Source organism: Triturus cristatus, chromosome 4_1 (assembly GCF_964204655.1).
Source record: "Triturus cristatus chromosome 4_1, aTriCri1.1, whole genome shotgun sequence".
Classification (NCBI taxonomy): Eukaryota; Metazoa; Chordata; class Amphibia; order Caudata; family Salamandridae; genus Triturus; species Triturus cristatus.
In genome coordinates this window covers 70,346,006-70,358,012 of record NC_140585.1, presented here as the reverse complement: position 1 = coordinate 70,358,012, position 12,007 = coordinate 70,346,006, and the positions used below count along the sequence as shown (strand labels likewise).

General features: G+C 40.5%; 1 protein-coding gene across 2 annotated transcripts in view; it reads right to left on the bottom strand.

Moving 5' to 3' along the window:
* The window catches only part of KDM2A (lysine demethylase 2A), a 770,935-nt gene that overhangs the window by 757,250 nt on the left and 1,678 nt on the right, over nt 1-12,007 (bottom strand). The window lies entirely within an intron of this gene.

Genomic DNA, 12,007 nt, shown 5'->3' with positions numbered 1-12,007 from the left:
TTAACCCTGGGACCTGGAGCAGACGGCTTTCCATCATAAACACAACACTGCCTCACCAAGGCTAGTAAGACCAAGTCGCTAGGCCAGCGCCCCATCGCTGTGTTTCAATTGCTGTTTCCATGTGTGCCGGTCTTACTTTCATCTCTTGCCTTTGCTAATGTAACCTTAGTACCCATTTTCTTTGCCTTCTGTGAAGTGTAACTTGTGCCAATCTTTACTGTTATGTCGTGCCACTTGCCACTGTAAAACTTAGTGCCTGTTTTATTGCCTTTGGTCTTTGGTTATTTGTACCTGTGATCTTTGTGACATGTGCTGGTGTTATTTTTGGTTATTTCTTGTCATTTTGGAGTTACTGCAGTCATCCGTGCTCAGCAGCGCCCGCAGCTTGGTTACGGTCTCCCAGGACCTACTAAATATGGGGCTGCAGCGGAGATGAGGCACCAAAGGCAAACTCGTCTGTGGCTGGACTGTGCCCAGCCGCAGGAACCCTGGAGCTACACCAGCGCCGAGCTCAGAGACCTGGACCCCAGACTACACAACAACTGCTGCCCCACATTTCGACTCACAAGAGATGCCAATTCATGATTCTGACGCACACCTACAAAGCCCTGCTCAACCAAGGCCTCCCTCTCCAGACCTCATTCTCTCTTCAGGTATTCAGAAGAGGACTCAAGATCTGGCTATTCAACTGATGCCACCCGAGCAGCCTGGCTCTCAGCGCCTGGATACCGAGTGATTAGCTGTGCTTTATAAATCTTGATTGACTGATGCACAATCTGTCGTTCCATTGATACAGGTCTAGTGGCCACCCACTCAAGATGCTATACTTGAAAATCAAAATGTATTTTTTTTAGTGCAAACAATTTAAAATACAAATAAAATAAATTCCACCCTACAAATCAGCACAGCTCTAGCACAAATTTGAAGACAGAAAGTTATGCCAACTTTCTGACAGTTGAGGGAGCTTTGCTACCAGCACCCTTCACACAAAGGACAAAAAAAAAAAAAGATCCTGGGTTTTCATCGCCCTATAATGGACTCTACTGATTTTTCTGCTGTCTGCTGAACCACCTTATATTCGACAGATCTCCAGGATTCCACAGTAAAAGCAATGTCAACAGTTGTTCGAAAGATGGGTTTAGCTAGAAAGTCACTTCTTCTGCAATCATTTAGCAGACAAGTCCTACAGAAGGGCCATTATTTCTAGAACTACCTTATGACCTAAGAAAAAAAGACAACATCAATGAACCCCAAAAGGTCCTACTTAACAAGTTCTGCATTGGGGTCATAATGGAAACAACACTAAGATGTGTCTTTAAATCTCTTGAAGTATTGATGCATCCCCAAGGTCATGGGGTATGTCCCCCAGGCACTGAATACTAAGTCCTCGAAGAGGTTTCACATTTGTAAATCAATGTTGTAGAAATAGTTCGAGTGTTTTTTAATTGAAAAGCTTTACTGGTGCTTTTTCATTTCACGAAGGTTCAAAACTTCATTTCCCAGACTCCATTATGGAAAACGTATACTTCTAAGTAGTTATGTTAACATACACTCCCAATGCATTTCGGCACTCATGCCTTCATCAGGGGGTATCTGAAAATAATAAATTGATAATGAATAAAGTATGATACACGGGAAATTGTATTCACCCATATATTGTGAAGAGTGTTACAGGGAAAAGGATGTGATACCTGTGATGTAAAAAGGGATACAAGGGATAAAAGAGAAAGACACGATGTGATGAATGTTATAGGCGGCTATTAAATCTGTTTATACAGAAAATAACAGTGATCGTAAACAGCGCGATGTTGTGCATGTATATAATAGCGTGGTTTAGTTGATGCTAGTTCAAAAAAAAGTGAGTCGTAGATGGTTGTTAATTAGTGGCACCCAGTTGAGTTGAATGGGTTACATAGCACGTAAGAACAGAAACATGCGTAGATATATCTCTTAAAACGAAGTCAAAAAGGTAATACAGTCAGCTCTATGAATATAGAACATATGATAGCTAAATGACCTTTGACAATTAGTGGAAGAAAAAAAAATAGAAGGTCTTATCAATAGTATCAAAACTAAATAATTAAAGGTAACATAAAAATTCCATACGGTCATTCATCCCGAACGGTTTCATGGAATTTGAAAAGGTAAATCCAATAATTTTCTCGCTGTAGTAGAAAGTTGTGATTGTATCTCCCTTCTTTTTTGGCAATTATTTCAAGAATGCAGAATTTTAGCTGACTAATGTTATGTCCGGCTTCCAGAAAATGTTGAGACACTGTGGATTTCATTTGCTTGGTTCTAATATTGGATTTATGTTCATTCAATCTGGTTTTTATTTTTCTCTCGGTTTGCCCTATGTATATTTTCCCACAAGGGCATTTGAGCATATAGATGACGTTGGCGGTATCACATGTCGCAGTTAGTTTGATTCTGATTTTATGTCCTTTCATGGGATGTGTGATATATTCGCCTTTGATGATGCTATTGCAGTTGTTGCAGTTTAAACATGGAATGGTGCCCTTAAATGTGGAGTGTGTAGATGGTTGTTCTGTGTGTTTGAGGATTTCCCCAATGTTTCTATTTCTGGTGTAAGCGAAAATCGGTTTTTGATCAAAGATGTGGTTTAAATCCTGTTCCAATTTAAGTAGTTGACAATGTTTTTTAATAATGCGTTTATAGGAAGCACTCATGGTGGAGTATTTGGAGACAACCGTGAATTGGTTTTTGGAGGATTTGGTTTGGATGCTGAGAAGTTCATTTCTGCTTTTAGATGCTGAACGCTCTCTTGCTTGTTGTAGTACCTGGTCTGGGTATCCACGAGACCTGAATCTTTGTGCGAGGATGTCAAGATGGTCGGTTACTTTGGTTGGGTTAGATACTATCCTTTTAACTCTAAGCATTTGTGAATACGGGAGATGTTGTTTGAGAGGTAGTGGATGAAAGCTCTGGTAGTGAAGGGTGTTGTTTCTGTCCGTGGTTTTTCTGTATAGTTCTGTTTCAAATCCTGTGGGTTTCTTGGTGATTTTTACATCCAGAAAGTGATGGAATGTGGATGAATGTTGAAAGTAAACTGTATACGTTGATCTATTTGGTTTAGTTTATGAAGTTGGTTTTCAAGAATGTTAACAGGGCCCTTCCATACGATGAAGATGTCATCAATGAATCTCAGATATAATTTCAAATGACTTGACTATGATTGTACTGTGAGAATGTGGTCTTCTTCAAAGCGATTCATAAAAATATTTGCATACGCCGGAGCTGCACAGTTTCCCATGGATGTACCTGATAGTTGTTGAAAGCATTCATCATTGTATTTGAAGTAGCTGTGTAGTAAAGTGAATTGCATTAGCTCCATTAGGAAGACTTGTAGGTTGTGTGAGTAGTCAGTGTGTAGTAGAGCTTGTTCAATAGCTTCCAGTCCTAGTTGATAGGGAATGGATGTATACAATGAGTAAACATCCACAGTGCATAGAATGATCTCTTCGTCTTGTGAAATAATGGTATGATTGAGTTTAAGGAGAAAGTCAGTGGTATCTTTAATAAATGATCTCATGGTGTTGACGCTGGGTTGTAGATACCGATCCAGGAATTTTCCTACTGGTTCGTGTAAGCTTCCACATGTAGTGACAATTGGTCGACATGGTGGTTCAATAGGATTTTTATGAATTTTTGGTACCATAAACAAAGATGGACTCTTAGGATTGGGTTGTATAAGAAATTTCTTAACTTTTTCATTGATGGTGCCTCTTTCAACAGCTGTCTGGACAATGGTTTGCAGGATTTCCATAAATTGTACCGTAGGGTTAGACTCCAGTTTCATGTATGTATTCAGATCCTGTAAGTGGGTTGTTACCTGGGTGTTGTAATAACTGGTATTTAGGATGACTAGTGCCCCTCCTTTGTCAGCTTTGGTGCATGTTATGTTTGTTTTCTGTGCGATGGTTTTCAATATGCCTAGTTCTTTAGTAGAAAGATTGCTGTGTCTAGACCTTTTCTGATTATTGAGTTTAGCAATATCATTTTTGACTACTGATTCAAACAGATCAAGGCTTTTTTGGCTGAACGGTGGCATAAAGGTGCTTTTTAGGTGTAGGCCTTTAAGAAGATCTTCATCTTGTTCTTTGGCTGGTTCCAGGACATTATCGAAAAAATGGCGTAATCTGAGTTTTCTCATCAATTTAAAAAAACTGATGTTTAGTTCAAGAGTGTTGGTACCTGTGGTTTGTACAAAGGACGTGCCTTTTTGTAGAATTTTCAATTCAATATCTTTGAAATGATAATCTGAGATGTTGATAACCAGATTTTCTATTGGTTCCCTTTCTTGGATTTGTCCTTCTTGGCTGTCGCTGTGCGTGTTTGTGGTTGATCCTTGTCCTTTTCTTTGCTTTTTTCTGCGGCTCCTCCTGGGTCGTCCTGATCTGTGTGGCCTACCTCTAAAAAAAGGGGTATCTCCGGTAGTTAGATTGGTAGCGGATGTTGATGGTATATTAGACGGGATTAATGTTGGGGCTTTGTCTTTAGCGGGATATTTTTTAGGTTGTTGAGTAAGATCACTATCTGAGGAGGAGGTGTCCGTATTGGTGGTGTAAGGTTTGTTTTGTCTACGTTTGGCGTAGATGTCAGCCCAGGAGTATACTTCCCCCCCATCTTGTAGTCAATCGTATCCCTACGGAATTTGCGAATTTTACGCTCGTTGACTTCCGCTGTGTGTTTGGCCAATTGGTTGTTTATGTCTTCTAGTGTTTTATTAAGTTCTTCAATTGTCATGGATTGCTCAAGTTCAGCTTTGACATTTTGAATGTCTTTGGAAAGTTCCTCTAGAATAGTTGAAAGCTCTTCTATGATTAAAAGGATCAGATCTAGTGAGCATTTATTCAAAATGGCAAACCACTTGTCTTTGAATTTCTGTAGGTTTTTGCAAAGAGAGGGTTTAAGTGGTATTCTGAGTCCCCTTGGGATTCTTTGGGCCTTATGGTACCTGATCATGGTACTAGAGTGTAAGCGTTGGTTTATTTCCTTCTTGGAGAGATATAAAAGTTGACGAATGTTCTGTTCTTTGGTGCGGCTGCTGGAAAAATCTGTTGTTTCCTCGTGTATGAGGGCATAAATTCTAGAAACTTCTTCTTGCCCAAAAGCGAATGTTTCAGCTCTCGTTTCCGTGAGATGGGTTATTTCATCGAATTGCATGATTTTTTTGTTGGTGTGCTGCGTACTGGATTCGGAATCTCTTCACATAAGTATAGATTTTGTTTTCATTTGCACAAGCACTGATCAGCATTGACATTCAGTAAATCTGGTGCATGTGTCACCAACATCCATAAACCGAGACCCAAAAGAGTGACAAATCATAAACATTATGTTTGAGGATATGGAAATTGAAGGGTTTGCTTGTTAACATTGAGCAACTCACTTCGAACATGTTTCATGCCGGCAACACACAAAAATAACTAATTTCAAGCAGAGCTGCCAAAAATAATTTGCTCCAATTAATGGCACCATGTCTTTATGTGGGGTATCTGCCTACAATCAATGCTCGATTCCTGATCAGTAAACACAATATCCTAATGCTCTTGAAATGAGGCAAACCACCCAAGTACTATTTTATTTTTAGCTAACTGGATCCTCCTCAACTAAGAATAAAGAGAGTGAGTCTGGTTAATCAGGGACTGTAAATAAAACTGCAATACAGCACAATCATTCAGGCACTGAAAAGATAAACTCTCCAAAAAGACACGATTATGCAAGAGATTACTTCAAATTTGCAATCAATCATCTTTGAACAGACAAAGGAATGCGTACAGAAATATCTGTGTTTAAAGAGTGTACGGTTTGCCTTCTCACACCTGTGGACGTAGGATTTTATCTACCAAAGCACATGGCTAAGAATAATTTGTGACTCAATAACTAAAACCTGCGTCTTCATTTAAGCGCCAACCTCTGAGTGTCTATGTTAACCTGTGAGAGCTTTTATCTCAGCGCCTAAACAATAAGATGGAACGGGCAAGATGTGGAAATGTACTGTTTGAAAAAAAGAAAAATGGGAAGGTATTCGTCAAATGTGTTACAACGCTTTAGAGCTAATGAATACCTGCACTTATGGGCAATACAGAACATGAACTGATGCCTCCAGAGAGAGGAAATCATATGTGAGAATACCCTCTCTTACTTCGGATTGAACAGAGTGCCTATATATCCCTTCCACATAAACATTTTTTTGAAAAATGTAGGTTTGGCTCCAAGCAAGAACGTATACAATATTTGACTATCACAAAAAAAATAGTTTTCAAAACGATCCACATGGATTATAAATTAGTCAAGTTATTATATTTTAGAATACTTGAATGCCTTAATTTCTAAATAGGATACTTCAAGATCCCCTCTAAAAGAACGCTTGTCTCATCAGCATAAGTTTTTAACGAAGAGCAAACAAACTTAATTTGTACAGAAAAAGATAGAACTTCTAGTATATTTGGAGAAAGATGGAACTTCTAGGATATACAGGAAAAAGCTAGAACTGGGATGAACGGGGAAAAGATGGAAGTTCTAGGATATACGGGAAAAAGATGGATCTTCTAGTATATACGGGGAAAAGATGGAACTTCTAGGATATAAGGGGGAAAAGAATTTACCTTCAAGGAAATACAGGAAACGGTGGAACTTTCTTTTGTTCCTTTATTTTTAGGGATTTGTTATAGCATACAGAGCTTTACAGAGCAACCAGGGGCTATTCAGGGACACTTATTATACCAGAAGCACAAAAACAGGAGCTGCTGTACACAGAACTGTACAATACTTGCAGTTTATTTGCAAATGAATTGAAGAAACTATGACACAATTTGAGGGAGAAGGGTGGTGAGTGGAGAACGATGTGTAAATAGAACAGTGCTTGGGGCACTGGAGATGAAATGATACACTGTTAAATGAAAAACTGAAACATTTAAACTAGTCTCTTCAAGTTACAACTTAAAAGTTCCAAGCCACTAAGAAAACTTGTTTAGTGTCAAAATATGCTTAACAGAGAAGCAGAACAGTCACTGTGATCCAAACAGTAGGAATTATTGGGCACTCAAAGATCTCTTGCATCACCGCCATGAAATTATTATGCCCCAATGCTCACGACCCAACACATGCATCTTAACGGCCTGCCTTGGTGGAGAACTGTGTGTTTTTCCTACTGTCTCTTCCATGCCCAAGCCGCTAATTAATGCACCCAATCACCCTATAACGAGAGTGAACAGCATGAGGTCACTCACAGACATGTTTTTCGTAAGAAAAAAAGATAATTAGGTCATTTCTCTACTATCAGAGAATCCTTGTTTTGTGGGATGAACACCTGATTTTTCAGTACCAACAAAGCATGTTTAGATATCAAACTTAGCTTCATCTGAAATTGGATCTTGACAGATCACAACAAACACAAAAGAAGTAGGTTGCCTGTGCGCATAAACTGAGCAAAGATATCATGGTAAGATCCCTGTAAGTGTTATACAAGAACTCCCTCCTTTCACCAAGTCTTCGCGGAGGTTGAGTCCGCCCTGGTAGCACCATCTTAACAGGGTGGGGAGAGGAAGCCTAAGATGAAGCACGACACAATATTGAGTGCGAGGCTGAGGCATCCTCTTCCATTAAGGATGGCCTCTTCTTAGACCATACGTGAACTACAGTATTAAATTTTCCAGATATTACCACGATCTCTTTGCTCAGTTTATTTATGGGCACACGCAACCTACTTCTTTTGTGTTGCATTGGTTTTGGGGACACTAATTCTTCCCCCTCTCCCCCCATCCGACTCTATTTAGTGGTATAAGTGATTAGTACAAATGGTTGGTTGCGAAGAGTCTATTTAGACTCTTGACAGATCACATCTTCTAAACCGCAGTACTTCAAGCAACTTTACATTCTGTGACAACTTTGAAACCTCAACTGTTTTTTAAAACTTCTCCAGTTACTATGTTATAAGTGCAAACTATTACTTCAACCGATTAAATGCTTAAAGGTTTTGCTGTGGTGTCTATACTTGGTAGGAACTGGTTGGGTTCTGTCATCGCAGCAGACTACATTTCTGAGCTTCTTTTCACTAAAACAACCAGACACGTTTCATTCAGTTTACTAATAGTTATCCATGGAAATGGTAAAGAAAGGCCCAGCTACAAATATTTACATGACAATAAAAATGTAACTAACTGGAAAAGAAATGAAGATGTTTTTTCAAGATAGTTCTAACTTTGTCCACAGAGCAGAATACTTCTCACGCTGGTATATCTCATAGTTGTTTTATAACAAAATATTGACTACCAATTTATTGTCTTATATGAATTATATTTTCTCACTATCAAAAAGTATCAATCACTACAACTGTCTCTCGTTCTACTATTACTAGTAATCGTACTACACTACATTCCCCAGCAGTAGCTAAAATATCCTCATACATACTAAAACCACCACAACAACAAGTATTTCAGCACCGCCAAGTACAAATGCAGGCCATGTTCCTACTACCACCATAAACCCTACCATATTTACTACTACACATGCTACGACTATTTCAGGTCCTACTCACTGAGTAATACCCTACTGAACTGAATTTATTTATTTGCATTTTAGTAGGCTCCTATTCAAATATACATACAACGCCGAAAACTATTTAAAAGGATTAAAAAAAATCAAACTATATTCACACTAATTAAAATATATACGGTGCCGCAAAAATCACAAATTATTCAATTACCATTTCAAGGTGAGACCTAGAAACACGGAAACCAAGTCTTCAAAATCAACCCCCCCTCAAATCACCCTGCTTACCATGATGGCACTCTCACACCACACCAAACTTTCCAGTGACTCCAACATAACCCACACTTCCCCATACCTCAAGCAATCGCTACCCCACCCAATCTCCTGATTTAGCAACACCAGAGTCCTCATCCCCAGCAGGGCCTATGAATCAAATGGTTAGTTGCCTTACACTTGCACATACTCCCCCGGCCACTATGCAGACAAACTGAGTCCCCCACCTTTGAACCTTCTCCTGCTCATCTGCTCTATCTCCCTCCAACTGAAGTATCTTGCAAGGCTCCCCCAAGCACGCCATCAGCCCCTACTGATGCCACAAAGCTACAGTCCTCGGAACCCATAGCTCCAAACTTGATCAACCTCTTATCGCTCACGTCCTCCTTGCAACCCATATGCCCTCCTACCCTCCCTCCAACCACCCTCCCTCCAACCACAGCTCCAAAAATTGACAGCCATCACTATCGAGCTTCTGCCCATGTATAGACGTACTTGTACCCTGAGGACCCTGCCCAGCTCCCAAACAGGAATATATATTTTCAAAGGCCCACACACCTTTCATTTCAATACAAAAACTATACCCTTCCCCAATACCTCCTCTCGTCCCATTAGACTGAAGGCTGATTTATCCGACAGCGACATCCGCGACTTACTCCTCTCTTATACTAATCCAATACACTAACAAGACCTACCGGGGTCAAATCCAAGCCATTCAAGCTAACCCCTACAGAGAACCTACCCACAATCACCGGTGTATAAATAGCAATAACGTCAAGCGCATTAACACCCCTCGGATTGCCACCAGCCATCCTACAAGCCAACAGAAATGCGTACTTCTCAACTGCAGATCAGCCAGTAAACATGCACCCGATATTTACGATCTCATCCTAACAAATGAGCCTGATATAATTAGCCTCACAGAAACCTGGCAAACCGCTCCTCTACTCAAATCCTTGACCTACTAGTCCCTTCCAGCCACAACATAATTAGACTCGACAGAACTATGAAACCGGGTGGTGGAATAGTTTACATATACCGAAACACACTATCTGTGTATCAACCATGAACCGTCACATTACCCACCAGTGAGGATCTCTGCATCAACATCTCGAGCAATAACAGCCTCATTTGTAAACAACACACATTCTACCATCCCCCTGGAGACAATCGGACATTCACTGAACAACTCATGGAAATCATCACATCCAATGATGATCCCCAAGTGACAAAACCTTCCTTGGAGACTTCAACCTCCAGTGGAATTACCCAAACGACCATGCAGTGAACTGTCTAAAAACCTTCCTATCGAACCACGAGCTGACCCAATTCTGCGACAGCCCACAACAAGGGAGAAACACTGGACCTTATATCTAAAATGAACAACATCACACTGGAATCCATTATCCCCCGAGACTGGTCTGACCCCTACAGCATCATCTTCTTTATCAACCTGGAGGTGACCCCGAAGAGAGACCAAGCCAAGAAAACAAAGCAATGGAAAAAGAATCTCCTAAACATTAACCCCGAAGTCTTAGCAACCCGATGTAACACTGCCATGAGTCCCCAAGCAGGCATGCTAGATGTACATGAAATCACAGAGTTCTAGAATTCCTCTATTTCTGACATTCTTGATTCTATTTCCCCCTCCTTCTACAAAAAAACATTTCCACTAAAATCTCCAAACCGTGGTTCAATGACAATCTAAACTCTGAACAGTGCTATCTAAGATCAGCCGAAATAACCTGGAGATCTGTACCCTCCACCGAACACCTGAAACACCTTAGATCAGTAAGGAACTCACACAACATAAAAATCAAAGATGCAAAAGCTGACTTCTTTAGAACTCAGCTTAACCAAGTCAAAAATCGTCAAGCAACAATCGCTCAATGCACCAAACCTGCCAGACCATGGTGACATCACCCCCCCCAACATGTGAGGAATTTGCCTCATTCTTCTTGGAGAAAACAAAAACCACTGAAAACGATCTACAATCAAAGAGGGAACTTCTACCAACTACAGGGCTTGCTTTCCCACTCGCCTCTCTTGGCTCAGACCGGTTCGATTCCCCTGGAGATGCCCCCAAAAACAATGCCTCCTGGCACACTTTCACTCCCCTCGATAAAAGAGACATCTATAACATTCTTCTAGCAGTCAACCCATCTAACCACTTCAGCGACGAACTACCACCTCAAATATTTAAAGAAGTAATAGCCCCTATTCTCCCCTTATTGTCTAAGATTGTTAACGCCTCACTATTGCAAGGCACTATCCTGGTTGGCCTAAAAGTAGAACAGGTAACCCAATCCTAAAAAAAACTAAGGCGACTGCTCAGATCTTAACCACTTTTGCCCTGTCGCCAACATCCCCACTCTGGCAAAACTTCTAGAAAAATGTGTACTAATTCAACTATGCAACCACATTGAGAACTTCCAACTCCTGGATTAACATCAATCCGGTTTTCGTCAAGGACAGCACAGAATCTGCACTCACTCACATTATGGATTACATATTAAAAATGCTAGACCAAAATGAATCAGGTCTTCTGATACTACTTGACTTATCCTCTGCCTTCGACACTGTTAAACACAACAGTTTACTGTCCCTATTGGAGCGAAGGATGGGCCTATCAGGTCCTGTACTGCAATGTTTGACATCATTCCTCCACAACAGAACCCAAACGAGTCAAGGTGATTCAATCCTTCTCTCGGCCCTCCGTGGTCAATATGTGGGTACCACAGCGGTCCATCCTTTCACCCATTGTTTTCAACTTATTCCTGGAACCTCTTGCAAATGCACCGAACTCTGCAAATATTCTTTATCACATGTTTGCAGATGACATTACATTTTTTCTGAAAATATCCTCCCCAGATGACCTCATTTCCCTCAACTCTCCCCTGCACAACACTCAAAACTGGCTCACTGGTAACCATCTAAAGCTCAACATTTATTTCCAAAACAGAATTCCTCCTCATCTCTCCTCCTAATCACATTCCCGAGATCGACTTCTGGATGAAGCATCTAACAGCCTTCAACTGTTCTCACATTATTGATTCCACTAAATCCCTTGGTATTACACTAGACAAACACTTGAATATGCAGAATCATATCAGTAATGCCACCAAAGGAGCTAATTTCCAGATGAGTAAACTTAAACCCTTCCTACCACTGGACGACTTTAAGCTGGCGGTCTAAGCCCTTGCGTTGCCTACATTTGGCT